This window comes from Caretta caretta, chromosome 1 (genome assembly GCF_965140235.1).
Source record: "Caretta caretta isolate rCarCar2 chromosome 1, rCarCar1.hap1, whole genome shotgun sequence".
Classification (NCBI taxonomy): domain Eukaryota; kingdom Metazoa; phylum Chordata; order Testudines; family Cheloniidae; genus Caretta; species Caretta caretta.
The window spans coordinates 340,781,675-340,802,472 of NC_134206.1; positions in this window are offsets into that span (position 1 = coordinate 340,781,675).

A 20,798-nucleotide genomic window follows, 5' to 3' on the forward strand; every position below is an offset into this window, starting at 1 on the left:
CTCCCAAAGCAGCAGTGACCTTCTTAATATGCCCAGTACAGGATTTGGCACCATTTGTTTGCAGATGCTTAACGTATCTGGGAGGATGTTGTTCAGGTCACTCTTCCTAGGAGGGCAGCATTCATGCAGGATGAATTACTCTTCCCTCTTTTGAATAGAGTTCTGTGGTTCTTTATACCCTCAGCAAAACTGCCTGGATCTGTGACATTCTGATTTTATGGGAGCTGGGGATTTAGATCTAAGCCTGCGTCAGTAAATTGTCTTAATGGCCTTTTGATAATGGGCAACGATCGGTTTGGGGGCTGATGCCAATCATCCTGAAACAGTGGGAAGAAATATTAATTTCTGAAAAAATTGTCTTAATTTGCAGGTTGGAGTGATATATTGTCTGTCTCTAGCACCATCTAGCTGAAGTTCTGAAGGAAGTTGAAAAATCTTAATTAAGACTCACAGCCACCTTGTGAGGCAGCTACTCAGCAGTCTGATTATTTATTCTCCTTGTACAGAGTGGGAAACTGAGGCACAGAGATGCAATGGCTTTCTCAATATCACATGATTTGATAGCAGAATAGGGAATAGAAGAAAATCAAAAGTTCTGCCCCCCAGTTTTCTATGCACTAGCCAAAGACCAGGATCCCATAAAGAGTCACTTATGAAAAGAGTAAGACTTGAAAGAGCAAAATGATGGTACTCAAGGAGTGTGGAAAGGCCAAATAACCTCACTGCTCCTATGCCATTGAGTTGAGCAGATCAAACCCAATGGGTTGCATTGGTACAATGTGTACACTAGCCAATTCATTATAATACTTATCATTGCTCCTTCCATCCAAAGAGCTCAAAGACGTTAATTGTTACAACATTCCTGTGAGCTGTAGATTCAATAAATGTTAACCATCCCCATTTTATTGAGGGGGGACATTCAGATTTCAGAGACAGAAGTTAAGTAACTTTCCTAAGATCACCCAGCAAGTCAGTGACAGAGCCAAAGGTAAAACGCAGATTTCCTGACTCAGAGTCCTCTGTTTGAAGTACTCTTCTGAAATGCCCTGGCAGAGCTGGGGGGTGATGGATTAGGGAGCTGCAATAGCCTTCACCCACATCACTCCCTGCTAAACTTCATGGGGAGGCGTGTTGGAGCTGGTGGGCTTCTGGCTCATCAGGCTGCCTTCTTAGAAGGGTGACACAAAAAGCAGAGAATCATCATTTCCAATTCAGCAGAACGCACACAGTAGTGCCAACCCCAAAGGTTAAAAAATCATGAGTCAGGCCCCACAAAATCATGAGATTAAAAAACATTACACTGTGGTTTTTGGCCTGTCTTTAGATTGTTGAGCTCTCCCTACTCATCCCCAGTGTGTGCATGACAATCAGTGCTGCCCACCCTCCCATATTTATTGGGTGAGGTGATTTGCAGGAGCTCTCACCCTCACATCTGCTCAGCCCCCCAGGCCTCAGATCAATTATACCCCAACATCAGTTCTGTCCCTTGCTCTCACAACCTCCCTTCTGCTCCTCCCGGGGTTCTTCATCCCCTTCCCAGGCCTTGGGAAGCTGCAGTGGGGTCCTCTCTCCCACTTCCAGGATGGGGGGGACAGCTCCAGGGGCTCTTCATCCCCCCTTCCCAGGCCACAGAAGGGGAAGTGGGAGTGGAGCTGCCCTGAGTTGCTGGACTTTCTGCTCCCTCCTTCCCCCTCCCCTCCTGTGAGTATGGTGTCAGCTCAGCTTGCTTCCTCCAGCAGCTCTGATTGGCTGCTCTAACCCAGAAGCTGGGCACTGAGCAGGAAAGCAGCCCATCAGCGGAGGGGCCCCCCCAGGCAGGGCTGAAATTCTCTAGAAAAAAGGGCCGGAGCTTCTAGCCTCATTGCCAGGCAGGGAGTCAGCCCTGACTGAAATCCCACCACTTCCCCATTCTTTATTCCACTCACTACTCACAGAAGTGACCTCTTATCTTTGTTTACATGCAGTACAGGCTGTCTGGAAAAACTTCCTAACTGTCATGGTGGTAAAGCACTGGAATAAATTGCCTAGGGAGGTTGTGGAATCTCCAACATTGGAGATTTTTAAGAGCAGGTTTGACAAACATCTGTCAGGGATGGTCTAGCTAATACTTAGTCCTGACTTGAGTGCGGGAGACTGGACTAGAAGACCTCTCGAGCATGGGCGGCAGATATAATAGGCATGGGGAGGCTAAACCTCCCTTAAGCCAAGGCCTGGACCCACCCATGCTCCGCCCTCTCCCCCAAGCCAGAGTTTAGCTCTGGACAGAGGCCAGCGGCCAGGTGCTGGGGCCGACGGTGGGAGCGGCTGGCAACTTGGGGCTGGGGCCAATGGTGCAAGTGACCAGAGGCCCAGCACTGGGGCCGGTGTTGAGGGCGGCTGGAGGCCTGGGGCTGGCGGGAAGCCTGGTGTTGGGGCCAATGCTGAGGTCAGCTAGCAACCCAGTGCTGGGGGTGGCCAGAGGCCCAGATGTTTCAGCCAGGGCTTCTCCGGCTGCAGGGTGGGGGTGCTCAGGGCTCCGGTGGACATGGGAGGTGGTAGGGATGGGGCTGTGTGGCTAGCCTCCCTGAAGTGGGGGCTCATGCACCATCCATGCTCTCGAGGTCCCTTCCAGTCCTATGATTCTATTATTCCTCAGAGCTGGGAGGTAGCTGTGTGAGGTAGTGTGACGGGGCGTACATACCCCTCACTAGGCAGGAAAGGGTTAATCCCATACTATGGGCAGAGGAAGTCCTGCCCCTCAGACCCTGCTGGGCATGATCCAACTGCTGTGCTAGCATAAAGGAGAGCAGCCCAGCTCACTTGAGGCTGACTACCATGGAGGAAGGATACTTGAGGTTCAGGAGCTGGAGATCCTGAGACCCAGACTGAAGACCTGTCACCTACAGCTGATTGGCTGGAGTCAGAGTCCCAGGGAGTTTTCTGCACTGAGGAGCCCAGAGACCCCAATGTTATAGGGACTACAACTTTGTGAAGTATGGTAGGAAGTGGCCCAGGGTGGAGGAGTGAGTGGTATCTCCCACCTGTGTAAGGCCAGTGTGTTGTGGCTGGATTCCCCGCTGACCCAGTGGCAGACCACTCAACCACTGTTAGGGTCCTGGGCTGGGTCTCACTTTGGTGGCAACCCTTGGATCTGGCCCTTAGGCCACACAGCCCTGCTTTCGAGGGCTGCCATATGGACCCCGGTGCCTATACTGCTGCTTTAACTCTGGCCATTGAGCTGTAATATCTTGAGTCCCAGGATGGTCTGGTAGAGTGTAACCGTGGTGTCCCCACACCCACAATCCACTCAAAGGGGGACACGGTGTGCATAAACAACCACAGGCAGGCAGCCAACAAGGGGCAGCTGATCAGCTGGGAAAGATGCTATTGTACACAGAGCACATTGGCATTATGCATTCCACTCGCTGTTCAGCAAGGGTCTTACACCCCCATAGATTTCCATCCTCATCCACAATCACACCAGCTCACCCCATACCCCCCACCACATGGTAAGAGAAAAAACTGACATGTATAAATGTTTTACGCACAAGCATGTCTCCATCTATACTTTAACACGGTGACTGGTGTAGTAGAAATAATGTATAAAGATACACACATCAACAAGATATGTGCATTGAGGATGTGAATTTTTGCTCCCATTCCATTGCCTGATGAAAAAATCCTCCCCACTTTTGCTAGTCTGGCTCCGATCTTGTAAAGCAGTGGTTCTCAACCTTTCTGGACACTACCCCTTTCAGGAGTCTGATTTGTCTTGCATACCCCATGTTTCACCTCACTTAAAAACTACTTGCTTACAAATCAGACATAAAAATACAAGCATCACAGCACACTATTACTGAACAACTGTTTACTTTCTCATTTTTACCATATAATTATAACATAAATTTGGAATATAAGTATTGTACTTACATTTCAGTGTATAGTATACAGAGCAGTATAATCGAGTTATTGTCTGTATGAAATTTTAGTTTGTACTGACTTTGCTGGTGCTTTTTATGCAGCCTGTTGTAAAACAAGAGTAATATCTAGATGAGTGGATACTGTATATACCTTGGAAGACCTCTGCATACCCCCAAGGGGTACATGTACCTCTGGTTGGGAACCACTGTTGTGAAGTACCTACAGATATCTAGAATAAGGGCCTGATTTTTCAGAGGGACCTCTGAATGCTCAGAGCTCCCATACTTTAGTTTTCATTGTGGGGGCTTGTAATGCCTTGTGGCTGTGGCGGACTAGGGGGGCAGTTCAGAGCAGTAATTAAGAGTGCCCTGGTGGTTAGGTAGCTGGAAGGTTGATCAGTATCAGAGGCAGTCTGGGACAATGGTTGGAGTTCTCATTGGGGTTAGTAAGGAGAAGGTTCCATCCAAGGAGCCGGTCAGCAGGTTAGGAAGGCAAGGTCGGGCAAAGTGGCGAGGCAGCAGGGCAGTCTAAGCAGTGACTAGCAGGCAATGTCTATTGTTCACACAGTGTCCTCTTCCTATTGGAGTCTTGAGAGTGCTGTCTGTCATCCAATCAGGAGCCTGGGGTGTGGCTTGTGTGTGTGTCTGCAGGCCTTTAACACTAAGACGTTGTTCAGGGGAAGTACTTCAGTGCATTGCTATGGTGCAGTCCTAAGAATGCCCCCTTAGGACCTGCTGGACTTGGGTTTAATACCACCATCCAGACACCACTCCTCTTTCTTGGGGTGCCAAAAGACTGGGTTTGTCCAGATGGGCTCTGTGGAAGGCTCTTTTTCAGGAGCATGCTCATAGTGGGCAGGTTCCTAGGACTGCTCCTCTGACCTGTACGCTTCCTAGTCAACAAAGTACAATATCTGGGAGTCAGGATCTCATGGACAAGGCACTTGCTTTAGCTTTGGTGTGATGGAGGGGCAGGCTGTTTTCATTTGGGAAAGGGAATGCTGGAGAAGGGTTTAAGGAGGGAAACATGGAATACAGCGTGAACCTTAAGGAAAGTTGAAGTTTGAAGGTTACTGGGTTGATTTGCCTGCATATCTGATAGGGTACTGAAGCTCCAATTTATGTACAGGTCTGCTGGTCTTGAGTTGTATGGCTAATAGCCATATCTTTAAGCCTACTGCAAAAGTAGGGCCCTCTGGAGGGTGATGGTCAGCATGAGGTTTGTACTCAGTCTTGGATGCATCTAGGTTTTGTTTCAGCTCTTCCTGTGTTGGGTGGATTTGACGAACCAGGTCTGAAGCTGTGGGTGCTGTGAGTAGTGCAGGGTGAAAACAGGGAAGCCAAAATTTGTGCCAAAAAAAAAAGCTCCTCTTGGTTGAGGCGTGGTCTGCATTGTTTTATGCAAATTCTGTGTGTAGAAGCAGTGAGGCCCAGTTATTTCAATGGTAGTTTGTGAAGCATTGCAGATATTGTTCCAATATCTGGTTCAATATTTCTTATTGGCCACTGGTATGTTGATGGCAGGCATTCCATGCATGGAGATGCACCTCAAGGAGGTGGAACACCTTCTGCCAAAACCAAGATTTTGGGAACCCCAGGTTGGGGCTTTACCAGAGCACAGGTATTCTAGATTTTTGTGATCAGTGAACATCTGAATTGGGTGTCTGACTCCTTCTAGATAAAGCCTCCAGGTCTTTAAGCTGCTTTGATGGCAAGTAGCTCTGTGTTCCCTGTAAGCTGCACGCTTGGGTGGCCATGCAGGAGAGACTCAAGTGCTGCCCAGCTGATTAGCAGAGCTCACAGCAGGCAGCATGTGTTCAGGTGTCCCTCCCCGTACTTTGCTCCATCCTGCAGTTGCTCCTGGAACCCTCCTGCTGGCTGTGTGGGGTTGGGGTGGGAGGTGAGGGGGGAGAGGAGAGCAGATATCAGGGTGTCCCCCTCCCCCTGTACTCCATCTCCACAGAGCAGGGCAGAGGGGACAGCCTGGCTCAGGAGGACTCCGAGCTGCTGCAGTCTGAGGGCTGAATGTTGAGTGAATGCCTTTCTTAAAGAGACAGTGTACTGTTTCTGAAATTTCCCCAGCAGCCATCTCAGTCTCTCTCTCCCCCTGCCCCTGTACCTCATCTCCCTAGAGCAGGTGAGGGGAGACAACAGGGCTCAGGACAGAGCAGGAGAGCTCTCAGTGTCTTAAAAAGACAGCACACGGCTTTCCCCAGCACACACACACACACAGTCTTTCACACTCCCTTCCCAATACATACTTGTATTATTGTTGTTACTACTCGGTACTTCCTGCAATGCACATATATTGTCATTTTATTATTTCAAAGTGTGTTATTTTAGTGTTTTGACTGGTCTGTGCATTTCATAATTTTTATTTCTCTTACACTTAAATTTAATTCTTTGTGAGTACTGAGTTGTAAAATGCCTAACCTGTCCTAGCTGGAGTAATTATTCCTATGGTAACTTTAAAAAAAAAATTATATTTAGGTTTTTGTTTCTACTGGTGGCGCACATCTGCACATACCTTGGTGCACATAACAAAATTTATTCCGCACATGGATGGAAAAAATTAGAGGGAACATAGCTCCCAGTCTGAAATTTCATAACTGTGCTCAGCAGGAGTGAGTTTGCAGAAATGGAGATGAACTTCTTGGTCAAGGCCTTGTTTCTGGGACAGCATCACCCTGCTGGTGACATTGGAAGCATCAGTTTCTAGCATGAACAGCTGACTTGGGAAAGGATGTGTGAGGATGGACATGGAAACGAATGCTGCCTTCAGTTGATTGAAAGCTTCTTGGATTTCTGGCATCCAAATGAACTTTGTGGGGTTTTTTTGCAGCAGAGAAGCTATAGGGACCAGGATTCAGGAGTAGCCCCTTATAAAGTATTCACTGAAATTCACAATGAATTTCACTAATTTCTTAAATACTTTATAGTATTGCCTAATCGTGAATCGCTTCTGTCTTCCAAGGATCCATGCGAAATCCCTTGCAAGGCAGAATGTAGCCTAAGGATTCCACTGTGGGCTGATTGAAGACACATCTCTCCAGCTTAGCGTAGGCTGGTCTTCAGAGCAAGTTACGATGTCATCTAAATAGGCAACCACATGGCAGTCCAGCATATCCTGTAAGCCATTATTAATAAGATGCTGAAAGGTCCTGGGCACATTAGTAAGTCCAAAAGACTTCACCAGATATTCGAAGTAGCCATACTGAGTGTGAAAAAGTGGTCTTGCATTCATCCCCTGATCAGATTCTGACGAGACTGTATGCCCCTCTGAGCTGTAACTTGGTGAGTACCCAAGTAGTTCTTACCCGATCCAGGAGCTTTGGGGTCGGGGTAGAGGGTATTGATTCTACACTGAGATTTTTATTTAGGGCACAGTAGTCCACATGGAGTCTTAGAGAACCATCTTTCTTTTTCACAAAGGGACAGGGGCCCTGCTGGGGATGTGGAATGCTGGTAAAACCTTTCTCCAGATCCTCGTGGATGTAGTTCTTAAGGGTAGCTAATATGGGTTCTGAGAGGGAATATATTTGGCTGCACGGAATGTTGGATCCAGCCTGCAAGTTGATGGGGCAGTCATATTCCCCTTAGGGGGTAGTGTGACTGTTTTGTGGTGCTATGCCTGTGGATTTCATACCCTTTTCAGGTTGGATGAGCCTACGAGGAGACTGAAGTGGTCTGAGCAAACTGTAATGCCTGGTGGCCAATGTAGGCTAGAGGGCACTGCAGAGCCATAGTCAAGTAAGATATAAGGCAGCTTACATCGACCTAACTCTGTACATGTCTACACTAAAATGTAGCTCCCACCGATGTAACTTGCCCACTACACTGACTTAACTCCACTTCCACGAGAGATGTAGCGCTTCAGTTGTAGTTAGGTTGATGCAGTGTCAATGTAGACACTGCATTGCTTACATTGACTGTTGCTGCCTTTTAGAAGCTGTCCCAGAGTGTCCCACACTGACAATTAAATTGGTGCAAGTGCTCCTGGTGAGGATGTGCACTGCCAACACAAGGAGCGTAGTGGGGACGTGCAAAAGCAACTTAATTACTGCGGTGGCTGTGCATCGACGTAATTTAGGTCAACTTAATTTTGTAGTGTAGCATTGTCCTAAGGCTGTTGGTCGTGGTAGTAGTTCAGTGCACTGCAGTGGTGTAGCAGCTGAGGGTGCTGCTGGTGGGCCTGGGTGCAATACCAGTGTTCTGATGTTGCTCAGTACTCTTGAAAATCACGCCCCAAGAAATGCTGGCCTAGTTCATTATTGTTTCCATCTGAGTCTAGTGGTTTATAATATATTTATTTACTTGGATTGTAAGACTTTGGGGAAGGGGCTGTCGTCTTGTTCTGTGTTTTTTATACTGGGTTGCACCCTGCCAGTCCACAGTTGGGTGCAACCACAATACAAATTGTTATGATTAATATTTAATCATTATTCCTATTTTCACGTGTATTTGAAAAATATTCAGTGTAACCAAATGACTAAGAATACCCATATTTCCCATAGGCTAGTCCTCCCACATTCCAGGAAGAGTCTGACACTGAGCCTTTCCCACCCCCTCCATCCCCATTTCATTTTCTGATGGACCTTTTTTCTTAAGCCCCGTCTGAGCTGCTCTAAAACTTCAGATTTTTAAAACAAGAGGTGATAGATGATCTCTAGCTAAGACTCCCTTATTTTGAATTCGTTGCAATTGGGCTTTCAAAGTCTCTCCTTCATGTGGCTGAGGACCCTGTATTTCAATTTGTGAGGCATTCAAAATCTCCTTAGTAACCTCCTTCCATCAGCCCCAGTTGGAAGTTGCCTTTCTACATTACAGTGAAGAAATTAATCTTTCTCACACAAGATATTGTTTTCTGGGCCCATCTCTGCCAATTCCTTTTCTGTCCATTTTCAAAGGAATACGTTTTTAGTCTTCTCTTGAATCCATCCCTTTTGAGGCAAAAGTGTTTCCAGCTCTCTAGAAGTTCTATTCTTTTTCTCTTTGATTGACAGTCATCACCCTGACATTTCCTTTCCTAACTGTGCCCACTACAGACTTTTTTTTTGGCCATGGTTTCCCCATCTCATTAAAGAGACCTGCTGCTGTCTTCTGCGGGGAAATGCTTCCTGAAGAAGAGCTCTGTATAGCCTGAAAGCTTGTCTCTCTCATCAACAGAAGTTGGTCCAAGAAAACATATTACCTCACCCACCTTATCTATTTCATTTCCAGGTAGTTTCGTTTTTCATAGTACTCCTTTAGCAGGACTGTAGTTATGGCTGAGCTGGCATTTTCAACAGGAGATGGGTGGGAGCCAGGACTGCAAGCTCCAACAGGGCGTTTTTAATGTTTTTTATTATTTTTTCATATAAAATTATCATAAGGGACAATAGGGTACAATCCATCAGTGTCAGGATGTTACAGAGACTTTGCAGGATATTATCCAATGCTTAGACATACAGTTTGTTACTGAATTGAAGTGCATGTAGGTATAGAATCTAGTTTGAGGCCCCATATACCTCATTAATTCTCATGGAAAATTTATTGCTGGTGAAAACTACCAAACTGACAACCGTGGGGGATCTTGTGGCCTGATTTTCAAAATAGCTGAGCACCCACAAATCCACTGGGAGCTAAAGGTGTTCAACACCTTTTAAAATCAGAAGAAATCCTCTCTTTAGCCACTGAACCAGTGCAGCATGAGCAGAGAGAGAGCATCTCTCCTAACCCTAGTTGTGGGAATAGTTCAGTTTCCATGCTTTTGCCTTCTGCTTGATCTGCCAACAAAAGGGCAGATTAATGTATGGTGCTTTCTGAGATGAAGAACTGGAATAAGACTATGAACCATAGGCACCAACTTCTCCTGGTGCTAGTGGGTGTTCCACTCCTGCCCTGCCCCCATTCCAACCCCTTCCCCAAAGTCCCCGCCCCAACTCCACCCCCTCCCTGCCCCTATTGGACTCCTTCCCCCAAATCCCTGCCCTGCCACCTCTCATGAGCGTGCTGCAGTCCCACTCATCCCCCCTCCCTCCCACAGCTTGTTATGCCACGAAACAGCTGTTTTGTGGCGGCAAGCACTGGGAGGAGAAGCGGGGATGCGGCATGCTCAGGGGAGAAGGCTGAGGTGAGCTGGGGTGGGGGGGGCGCTTGACTGCCGGTGGGTGCAGAGCACCCACCAATTTTTCCCTGTGGGTGCTCCAGTCCCAGAGCACCCCCGGAGTCAGCACCTATGCTATTGATCACCTAAAAGTTATTAGCTAATATTTTTTGTCATACCACTCTCTACTTACTCCTCTTTGTTCAAAGGATTTGTATCTAAAACGTACAGACTGGAGTTTTCTTGTATAAAATTTTATTAAATGGCATCAGACTGGTAATTCCTCTGTAAGCTCTTGTGATGGAGATAGGAACATTAAATAATAATAACTTTGGCTGATATTCCACAACCCCTAAGGGCTCCCTAGGTGCTTGCCTCCTGAAAGTCAATGGGATTTGGGCACCTAAATCCCTTAGGCACTGGTGAAAATTCCAGTCTTGGTGGTTTTTAAAATATTTTTGTTTATAATCTATCCTCGGCACAGAATTTTGCTTAAATTTACCTCACCTGAGCAGGGCCAGCTCCAGTTTTTGGTTCTCATCAATGTTTGTCTTTTGTGCACACCTAAAGGATTTCAATACAGCCTTAACGATGGAATTGCACTTGCTACTAACACCTTTTTAATACATTCTTCAGCATGGTAACTAATACAGCAGCAAGCACTCTAGCCAAGAACAAACCAGTTCCTTACCTGTTAAGAACACTGCCTTTTGTGGTTACCCCTGGTGTTCCCTCAGCAAACAAGCTTCTTTGCTGCAGCTAGCCTTTCGGCATGGCCGCATGACGCTTCTAGCATAATTGCCTCTGCAACTCAGATCTCTTTCCTTGTCACTGTGTGGCAGCACTGCTCCATTGAAGAGATGCTGCCTACTTTTATTCTCTGCTTCAAGACCAGCTGAATGATCAAAGCCTTTTTGTTACCTGATCTCTGTCTTCACTGTTCCCTCATTATTTGCTGCTGTTCTCATAGCTCCTGGCCTGCAGCCCTTCCTACCTTCACCCACCTTGTTTCAGGTTATTTTCTTATCCTCTTTCCCCATCTCCTCAGCCTTAGAGTGCGAATTTTAAAACTCGCATTCCAAAGGTTACAGTAGATTTTTCTTATGTACTGTTCCATTGTCAGTTTTTTGTGCCATGAATGATGATAGACATGATAATCTGTAGAAGCAAAGGGTCCAAATTCTGCTCACTGATCCTCTCCACTGTTCTTACGCACACCAGATTCTTAATTTCAGTGGACGTTCAGGGCCTATAGAAAGAGCAGAATATCAGGTCTAGATCTGCTGTGTCTGATTTTCCTGTCTCTATATATCGGGAATAACCTCACAGATGTTAAGGAGACCAGCCACACAGTTTAAAACTGCTGATAAATGAGAGATGAATTGGAGTTGCTGTGTGGATGAGCAGAATTTTGTCTAAAATTCTAAATTTTGGAATATCCACTTACAGTGCTATGTTCAAAGTCACTCCTGCAGGCAATAAATTCAACTGCAAAGTTAATCCCCATCATGATACTTCCCATGGCCAATAACTTTTTTCCAGTGGAATATGTTCAATTTGCTGTGCTCTTCCGGTTAGTCTGTTTCCTGCCCTTTGGCCAGTTCCCAGTCCAGCGCGTGCCATCTTTCCTTTCCTCCAATCTTCAAGACTATACCAGAGATGATACTGTATTAGAATGGTGATTGATTCTTTTTTCTTTTTTTTTAATTGAAATAGGTTTTTGACCAATAAGGAGATCAGACTCGTAAAAATTACAGGTTGAGTCATACAGGAGGAAAAAATACCCAGTGGCTCAGAATTTCTATGGTGGACCCAACAAAAGGCAAAGGTTCAGATCAGACAAAATTGATTAAATTCACTCTTGGTGCGGAGAGTCTGAATAGGTGAAGTCCCCCCACTTACGCCCTGCATTATGGTTGTGGCAGGAAGCTTGCAGATAGAGCAACCCAGTATATGTGCTTATAAATCATAGGCCTGAGCCAAACACAGTGAAATAATGGGAGTCTTTACATTGATTTCAATGGGCTCTGGTTCAGGCCCCATTTGTACATTTCTGTAAGGTCCTGTGTGTTGGCTCCAGACTGTTGTGGAAGGATGCTATGGGGGAGGGCAGAGAATGGCTACAGGATCTGTGCTTACATTGTTCCATGGGCCCCAATGTTTTGTGCAATTGGCTCGTTGAGTGGAATTACTGCATTATTTTTCTTTTGTTAGGTTTTACATTTTAAGTGCACAGTGTGTTGGCACCAGTACAAGGAAGGGCTGATGGCTTGATCCAACACAGCTGTGTGATATTGTGGAGAAACATCCTTTCAATCCATGCGTCAAAGTGTCTGCAGTTCCTGATTTCAGGCAGAGGAAGCATTAACAGACAGAGCAAAGAAAGCTAATCTGTATTTGGAGAATTTTAACACACAAAGTAGAAGGGACATTGTTATGATATAGGATTTTATTTTAAAATATTCTTGGTGTTGCATCCTCTTTAACAACCCCCCCACCAAAAAAACCTGTGTTCTAGCCCCACTCACTGCAGAATCACTATTATAAGCTGTAGTGGTTCGGATCATTACAGTAGAATAATGTAACACTATTTGTATTAAGGGCTGAGATTATTAATACTGGAAGAATTTTAACATATTACATATTTAACATATTATATCACAAGTTATATTAGTGAATTTTTAGGACTCTGCTCACCGTAGGCAGTAGAGATTAGGCTAAGTTTTTCTTGTTCATATTCATTTTTACTTTTGCATTCAACTTGTGCAGTGTACTTGTGTTTGGGCTTCCAACATAGCAAGGAAATGTGTGTGCTCATTGATTTACACCTCTTCAATCTCACTGGAGTAAATGGGGCACAATTCTGTCCTGATTTACAACCTGCTCAATCCCACTGACATTAATGTACTTATTTTTTGATAAATTATTCATCCCGTGTGACCTGTAAAGCATGTAGAAGAGAAGGGCTGGGCATCGTCTCTTTAAAATAACATTGTCTAGCACATCACATACAGTTTGTTTGAAAATCTGGATTACCATGGCTACTTGCATTTCCCCTTCATCAATATTTTATACACCCAGATAGGGGAGAGGAAAAACCAAGGCATTACTGGCTAATATTTTATGCAAATTGTATATTTTTTTTGTTGTGGTTTCATGAATAGTGGGATGAATAATTCTGCTCTTAGTACATTCTGGAAATGTGAGCATCACAGATGATATTACTGTTTTCAGCACGATCCTTCAGGAAGATGGCTACATATATTTGGAAAGCTGAGATAACAAATATTTTCAAAAAATTAAATGTGACTGGGAAGTTTTTCAGGGACTTGCTGGTTTTCAAGTAAACACAAGTGTCAAGGTTCCTTCCCCACTCTGAACTCTAGGGTACAGATGTGGGGACCAGCATGAAAGACCCCCTAAGCTTATTTGTACCAGCTTAGGTTAAAAACTTCCCCAAGGTACAAACTTTGCCTTGTCCTTGAACAGTACGCTGCCACCACCAAGCGTTTTAAACAAAGAACAGGGAAAGAGCCGACTTGGAGACATCTTCCACAAAAATATCCCCCCCCCCAAGCCCTACACCCCCTTTCCTGGGGAAGGCTTGATGATAATATCTTCACCAAGTGGTACAGGTGAACACAGACCCAAACCCTTGGATCTTAAGAACAATGAAAAAGCAATTAGGTTCTTAAATAGTGAGAAGTGTAAGGTTATGTATTTAGGGATTAATAACAAGAATTTTAGTTATAAGCTGGGGAAACATCAATTAGAAGTAACAGAGGAGAAGGAACTTGGAATACTGGTTGATCATAAGATGACTATGAGCCACCAATGTGATATGGCCGTGAAAAAAGCTAATGCAGTCTTGGGATGCATCAGGAGAGGTATTTCCAATAGAGATAAGGAGATGTTAGTACCGTTATACAAGGCACTGGTGAGACCTCATTTGGAATACTGTGTGCAGTTCTGGTCTCCCAAGTTTAAGAAGGATGAATTCAAACTGCAACAGGTACAGAGAAGAGCTACTAGGATGATCCGAGGAATGGAAAACCTATCTTATGAAAGGAGACTCAAGGAGCTTGGCTTGTTTAGCTTAACTAAAAGAAGGTTGAGGGGAGATATGATTGCTCTCTGTAAATATATCCAAGGGATAAATACCGGAGAAGGAGAGGAATTATTTAAGCTCAATACCAATGTGGACACAAGAACAAATGGATATAAACTAGTCACTGGGAAGTTTAGACTTGAAATTTGACAAAGGTTTCTAACCATCAGAGGAATGAAGTTTTGGAATAGCCTTCCAAGGGAAGCCGTGGGGGAAAAGGGTCTATCTGGCTTTAAGATTAAACTCGATAAGTTTATGGAGGAGATGGTATGATGGGATAACATGATTTTTGGTAATTAATTGATCTTTCAATATTCATGGTAAATAGGACTAATGGCCTGTGATGGGATGTTAGATGGGGTGGGATCTGAGTTACCCAGGAAAGAATTTTCTGTAGTACCTGGCTGGTGAATCTTGCCCGTATGCTCAGGGTTTAGCAGATTGCCATATTTGGGGTCGGGAAGGAATTTTCCTCCAGGGCGACTGGAAGAGGCCCTAGAGGTTTTTCACCTTCCTCTGTAGCATGGGGCACTGGTCACTTGCTGGAGGATTCTCTGCTCCTTTAAGTGTTTAAATCACGATTTGAGGACTTCAATAGCTCAGACACAGGTGAGAGGTTTTTTGCAGGAGTGGGTGGGTGAGATTCTGTGGCCTGCGTTGTGCAGGAGGTCAGACTAGATGATCATAATGGTCCCTTCTGACCTTAGTATCTATGAATTTTATTTAAAGAAAAGGTAAAAGAATCACCTCTGTAAAATCAGGATGGTAAATACTTTACAGGGTAATCAGATTCAAAACATAGAGAATCCCTCTAGGCAAAACCTTAAGTTACAAAAAGACACAAAAAACGGAATATACATTCCCTCCAGCACAGCTTATTTTACAAGCCATTAAACAAAAGAAAATCTAACACATTTTCTAGCTAGATTACTTACTAACTTTACAGGAGTTGTAAGGCTTGTATTCCTGATCTGTTTCCGGCAAAAGCGTCACGCAGACAGACAAAACCCTTTGTTTCCCCCATCCCCCTCCAGATTTGAAAGTATCTTGTCCCCTCATTGGTTGTTTTGGGTCAGATGCCAGTGAGGTTACCTTAGCTTCTTAACCCTTTACAGGTGAAAGGGTTTTGCCTCTGGCCAGGAGTGATTTTATAGCACTGTATACAGAAAGGTGGTTACCTTTCCCTTTATATTTATGACAACAAGTTCAGTATCTCACTGTGGCAACAGGGTTTAATCCTAATTGCTAAGAATATAAAGGTGTCTGACTTTTGAAGGCCTTCTGGGTGAAATCCTGGCTCTTATTGAAGTCAATGGCAAAAATCTCATTGACTTCACTGGGGTTAGGATTTCACTTGCTGACTTTATGGACCTGATCTTGCATTCCTTGAACACTTAATACTTCTAATGAAGCCAGTTTGGGATTCATGAGAAATCCAGGATCTGTCCATAATGGATATGATGCACTCACTAGTAAACTCAGCATAGCTTACTTACCCTTCCTACAGCAAAGAATCACAATGATAAATTATATTCAGACATTATCTTTCATTAAAAGTTCCCAATGTACTCAGCAAACTGCACAGAGCCATGTAAATACTTAGCATATATTTACACTAGAGCTAAACAGTGTAATTTCCAGCTCAAGTAGACATAACCACACTAAATCTGATCAAGCTAGCGCAAATGTACTGAAAATAGAAGTGTAGCTACAGCCATGTGAGCAGCAGGTGGGGCTAGCCGCCCCAAGTGTGAGCCCATCTGAAACTCCAGGTACATCCTTGGATTGGCTAACCACTCCCTTTGTTAGTGTGAATGTGGCCACACTTCTATTTTTAGTGCATTAGCTTGATCAGAGCTAGCATGGGTATGTCGTCTTGAGCTGGGAATTACATCTTCCAACTCCAGTGTAGATGCACCCTTAGATACGTTTGCACATCTAGGGAGACACAATGTAATTACCTGGCCTTTAGCCAAGGCTCTATTGTTACCTACCTTACTTTTTTTCTTTCTAAACCCATTTAAAAAAAGAAAAATGCAGGGAAGGTTATGTAACACAGCCTACATAACAACCACACAGGAAACAGCAGCCTGTTAAAGAATATTGGCCAAAACCATCAGACCTTGAGGCCTAAAGTTAGGCATCTAAATGCTTATTTAAGCACTAGTTCTGTCCACAGTGTAAGTTAGAGCAGCTCAAAGGCTGTTTTAAGTTGTGTCTAGCTGCCCATAGCCCCATGCAGCCATTCTGACAACCAGGAATAGCCAGAGCAGAGACATTCTGGCCTCACTCCTATTTTTCCATCCCTTACACCAGCTCCATGTCACCTCAGGATTCCTCCTACATGGAGGGAATTCTGAGATAACTGATTGAGCTGGCTTTCTGTCTGCTTTGCACTGCTAGAGCAGGGACCAGAATCTGTGCCCAGAATCCCTTTTTTCTTTATGGCTACACTGACAATCATTGATTACACCAGTGTGAACTTTTCTGTTGTGTGAAGAAATAAAGCTTGTGGGCCATATTCTGCTCTCAATTACATGGTTTCAATTTCCATTGATTTATGCAATAGGAGCTGCATCCATGTAACTAAGAGAAGAACTTGGCACTGGTAATGTGTGTCATTGCATCCAGATGGCTCAGTGTGGCTCAGCAACAGTTTTCTGTTTTTAGGAACATTCTCTGATTATGGATAAGAAGGGAGTTTCCTGTCCTTAGCAGAAAGAAAGCTGCTTTTGCCAAAGAATAACCCTCTTCTCCTAACATGCAAACCTGCTTCTCCCCTTTAAATCATTTTTAGATTCTGTCGTTGGTACCAAAGTGTTAGCCCAATTTACCTATGTGGGCAGAGAGTTGTTTTCCTAAGGACAACATGCAAGTCACATTGTTCTCAACCTCTGTTGGTGGCCCATGTTGTGTTTCTATCATAGTTCTTAGACAAATAGTCCCTGACCATAAAGATAAAATAAAGCAGTCCCTGACCTGCAAAGAGAAACCCTCAGAACAGACTAGTTTAAGAGGAAGGATTATATTTGTTTGTTGTTTAAAGAGAAACCCTGAGAAGGTGGTAAGTGTGGCCAATATCCAGTGGTGTGATATGAGGAATAGAGTGGCAGAGCCATCTGCTTACAAGATATTTGTACAGTAGTATCTGAATGCCTTCATTAGCATTTAAGACACTGAGTTATATACACATGCATCATCATCATCCCAGGCAAAAACAGATTGCACTATGAATACTTTGAAGCATATGTGAATGTACCAAACTTTACATACATACAAGGTATTATCACCACCTGAGGACATTAGTACCTACAAATTGTGAATTTTTGTCTGCAGTCAGAAGACTGAATTATACGCTTGTTAATGGAATGTGTCATCCATTGAGCACATTTCCATTAAAGGTAAACATTTTCTTTGAGAACAGCCAGTCACAGTGCGTGTTTCACAAAAGTCAGATAGATAAAATGCCCATAAGCCTGAAAAGAACAAATCAATCTAATCTAGTTCTGCAAAGGCAGATCCTGTTTTTAGGATATTTAGCAAAGAAACAGCATAAGGCTGGGCCACTGGGAAGTGGGGGAAAGACTTTCCCACCTAATGCAATCGCCTGTTTGATATTTGTACAGGCTACGTGTTTGGGTCTCGCTGCAATTCAAGGCATTCATTATACTTTCCAAAACCAATTACTTGAAAGAACACTTCTCTCCATTTATTCCATCACAGCAATTAAGATTCTAGATTTTTAAAGCCAGTATGATCTAGTCTGACCTCCTGTCCTCACAGTCCAAAAGAATCTCACCCAGCAACATCTGGGTAAGTAATCGGAGTATGTTCAATTAGGGTATCCTTGTGATCCCCACCTGCATGGAGCTTGCCCAGAAATCCTTCAGATGCACTGTAAACCTGGGATCATCTGTATGTAAGTCCTGTGCCTCTGTTGCAGCTCTGTGTCCCTGGTGGCCTCCCCACACTTATTACTACCAGCTTGGCTTCATTGGGGCTGCAGTACCAGGGCTGCTTATTGGTTGGGTCATCACCATCCAAGGTCCTCTTACTGTGGAGGGGATGCTATAGGAAAAAACCAGGGAATCTCCATGGAGTTGGAGGGGTAAGAGTATGTATTGATCTGCCCTGCCCCTCCACTAGGTGTGGAGAGACAGTGTCACAGAGAGAACTGAGCTCCTTTTCTGCACAGGAAGGCATAAAAAGACGGTTCTTGCTCCTGTGTGATATCCCCTTAGGAATGATTGGTGTGGTGGTTGATGGGATATAGCTGGCAAGGTCATGACTTTGCATGTGTGAAATTACAGTGGAACCCAGATGTCCAAGAGTAAAATCATCAAGGAAAGGCTGATACAGCTGGTGTGAGACAGATTTTCACTGTTGTATGAAAACCCATGATGTATTTTAAGCGACACATGCTGTGTAATTTAATTATCTGGCACAATGGAAATATTAGTCCTGGCAGAGTATATTTCTAAGCCCTTTGTGCTATGAAGGGATAGTGGATTAATTTTAGGTGGGGGCCAACATAATGAGCTAACACTCCTGCTGTTCTCTGCTTTCTCCCAAATGCAATTTTCACCCTACTTCAAAACAGAAGAAGGAGCAGGGCAGCAGCACTATGCCTCGTTTGTATCTTTTCAGTCTTATATCTCACATTTGTGATTTGCCTTATCTGGTTATACGTTAAATTTGAACTATGGTGAAATCCTCAGCTGGTATGAATGGGTGCAGACCAGGATCTGGTCCTCTGTACTCAATTTGGCTTGTATAAGAGGAATACAAAAATAGTATTTAAGTATTTTGTTGGATTGGAGGGCATTTAAATCAATATTTTTGGACTATTTACGTATCAGATGACTTTCCTCATGATGTTCCATTCCATTCTTTTTCTTTAATGATGGAACTACAGACCAGTCAGCCTCACCTCAGCCCCTCGAAAAATCATGGAGCAGATCCTCAAGGAATCCATTTTGAAGCACTTGAAGAAGAAGGTGATCGGAACAGGCAACATAGATTCACCAAGGGCAAGTCATGCCTGACCAACCTGATTGCCTTCTATGATGAGATAACTGGCTCTGTGGATATGGGGAAAGTGGTGGATGTGATATTCCTTGACTTTAGCAAAGCTTTTGATATGGTCTCCCACAGTATTCACGCCCGCAAGTTAAAGAAGTCTGGACTGGATGAATGGACTATAAGGTGGACAGAAAGCTGGCTAGATCGTCGGGCTCAATGGGTAGTGGTCAATGGCTTGATGTCTAAATGGCAGCCAGTATCAAGCAGAGTGCCCTGGGGGATTGGTCCTGGGGCCAGTTTTGTTCAATATCTTCATTAATGATCTGGATGATGGGATGGATTGCACCCTCAGCAAGTTCGCGGATGACACTAAGCTGTGGGGAAGTAGGGATGGGACCAGAGTGACCTAGAAAAATTGGAGGATTGGGCCAAAAGAAATCTGAGGTTCAGCAAGGACAAGTGCAGAGTCCTGCATTTAGGACGGAAGAATCCATGCACTGCTACAGACTAGGGCCCGACTGGATAAGCAGCAGTTTTGCAGAAAAGGATGTGGGGATTACAGTGGACGAGAAGCTGGATATGAGGCAGCAGTGTGCCCTTGTTGCCAAGAAGGCTAACGGCATATTGGGTTGCATTAGTAGGAGCATTGCCAGCAGATTGGGAGAAGTGATTATTTCCCCCTATTCGGCACTGGTGAGGCTACATCTGGAGTATTGTGTCCAGTTTTGGGGCCCCCCACTACAGAAAGGATGTGGACAAATTGGAGAGAGTCCAGCAGAGGGCAATGAAAATGATTAGGGGGCTGGGGCACAAGACTTATGAGCAGAGGCTGCGGGAACTGGGCTTATTTAGTCTGCAGAAGAGAAGAATGAGGGGGGATTTGATAGCAGCCTTCAACTACCTGAGGAGGGTTCCAAAGAGGGTGGAGCTCGGCTGTTCTCAGTGGTGGCAGATGACAGAACAAGGAGCAATGGTCTCAATTTGCAGTGGGGGAGGTTTGGGTTGCATATTAGGAAAAACTATTTCACTAGGAGGATGGTGGTAGAATCTCCATCCTTAGAGATTAAGGCCTGGCTTGAGAAAGCTCTGGCTGGGATGATTTAGTTGGAGTTGGCCCTACTTTGAGCAGGGGGTTAGACTCTATGACCTCCTGAGGTTTCTTCCAACCCTAATTTTCTAAGATTCTTTGATGATAATAGTATGCTGCCTTTATTCAGTACCTTTCATTCAAGGATCTCCGAGTACTTTACAAATACTAGTTAAACTTCATAACCCCAGTGAGGTGGATACACAATTGCTTATCTTATCTCCTTTCCCAGCTTTCAGTCTTATTTCCCTCTGAGAATGAGAAACCCAGCTACCATCCAATCTGTGGCAATTAAAGGGGAAACAAACACCATATATTTTAATGGAATAATTATTTTTCCTTTTATTCTTCAATGTATTTCACTATATGTCCTCCCAAACTGGAAACTCAGCCATGGGTACTTTGTTTCAGTTGCTTGCTGCTATACGTTCCCTTGTTTTTAATTGCTTCCTTGTAAGCCTCCAGTTTGTCTGGTTCCATTCATGCCCCAGGAAGAGGTTCCAAGTTTTTAAAAGTTCATTTCAGAAAGGTTTCATAATAAGAACAAGGGAAAATAACATAATCTTGTTTTAAAACATTTCCTTCCTCTGTTTTGCT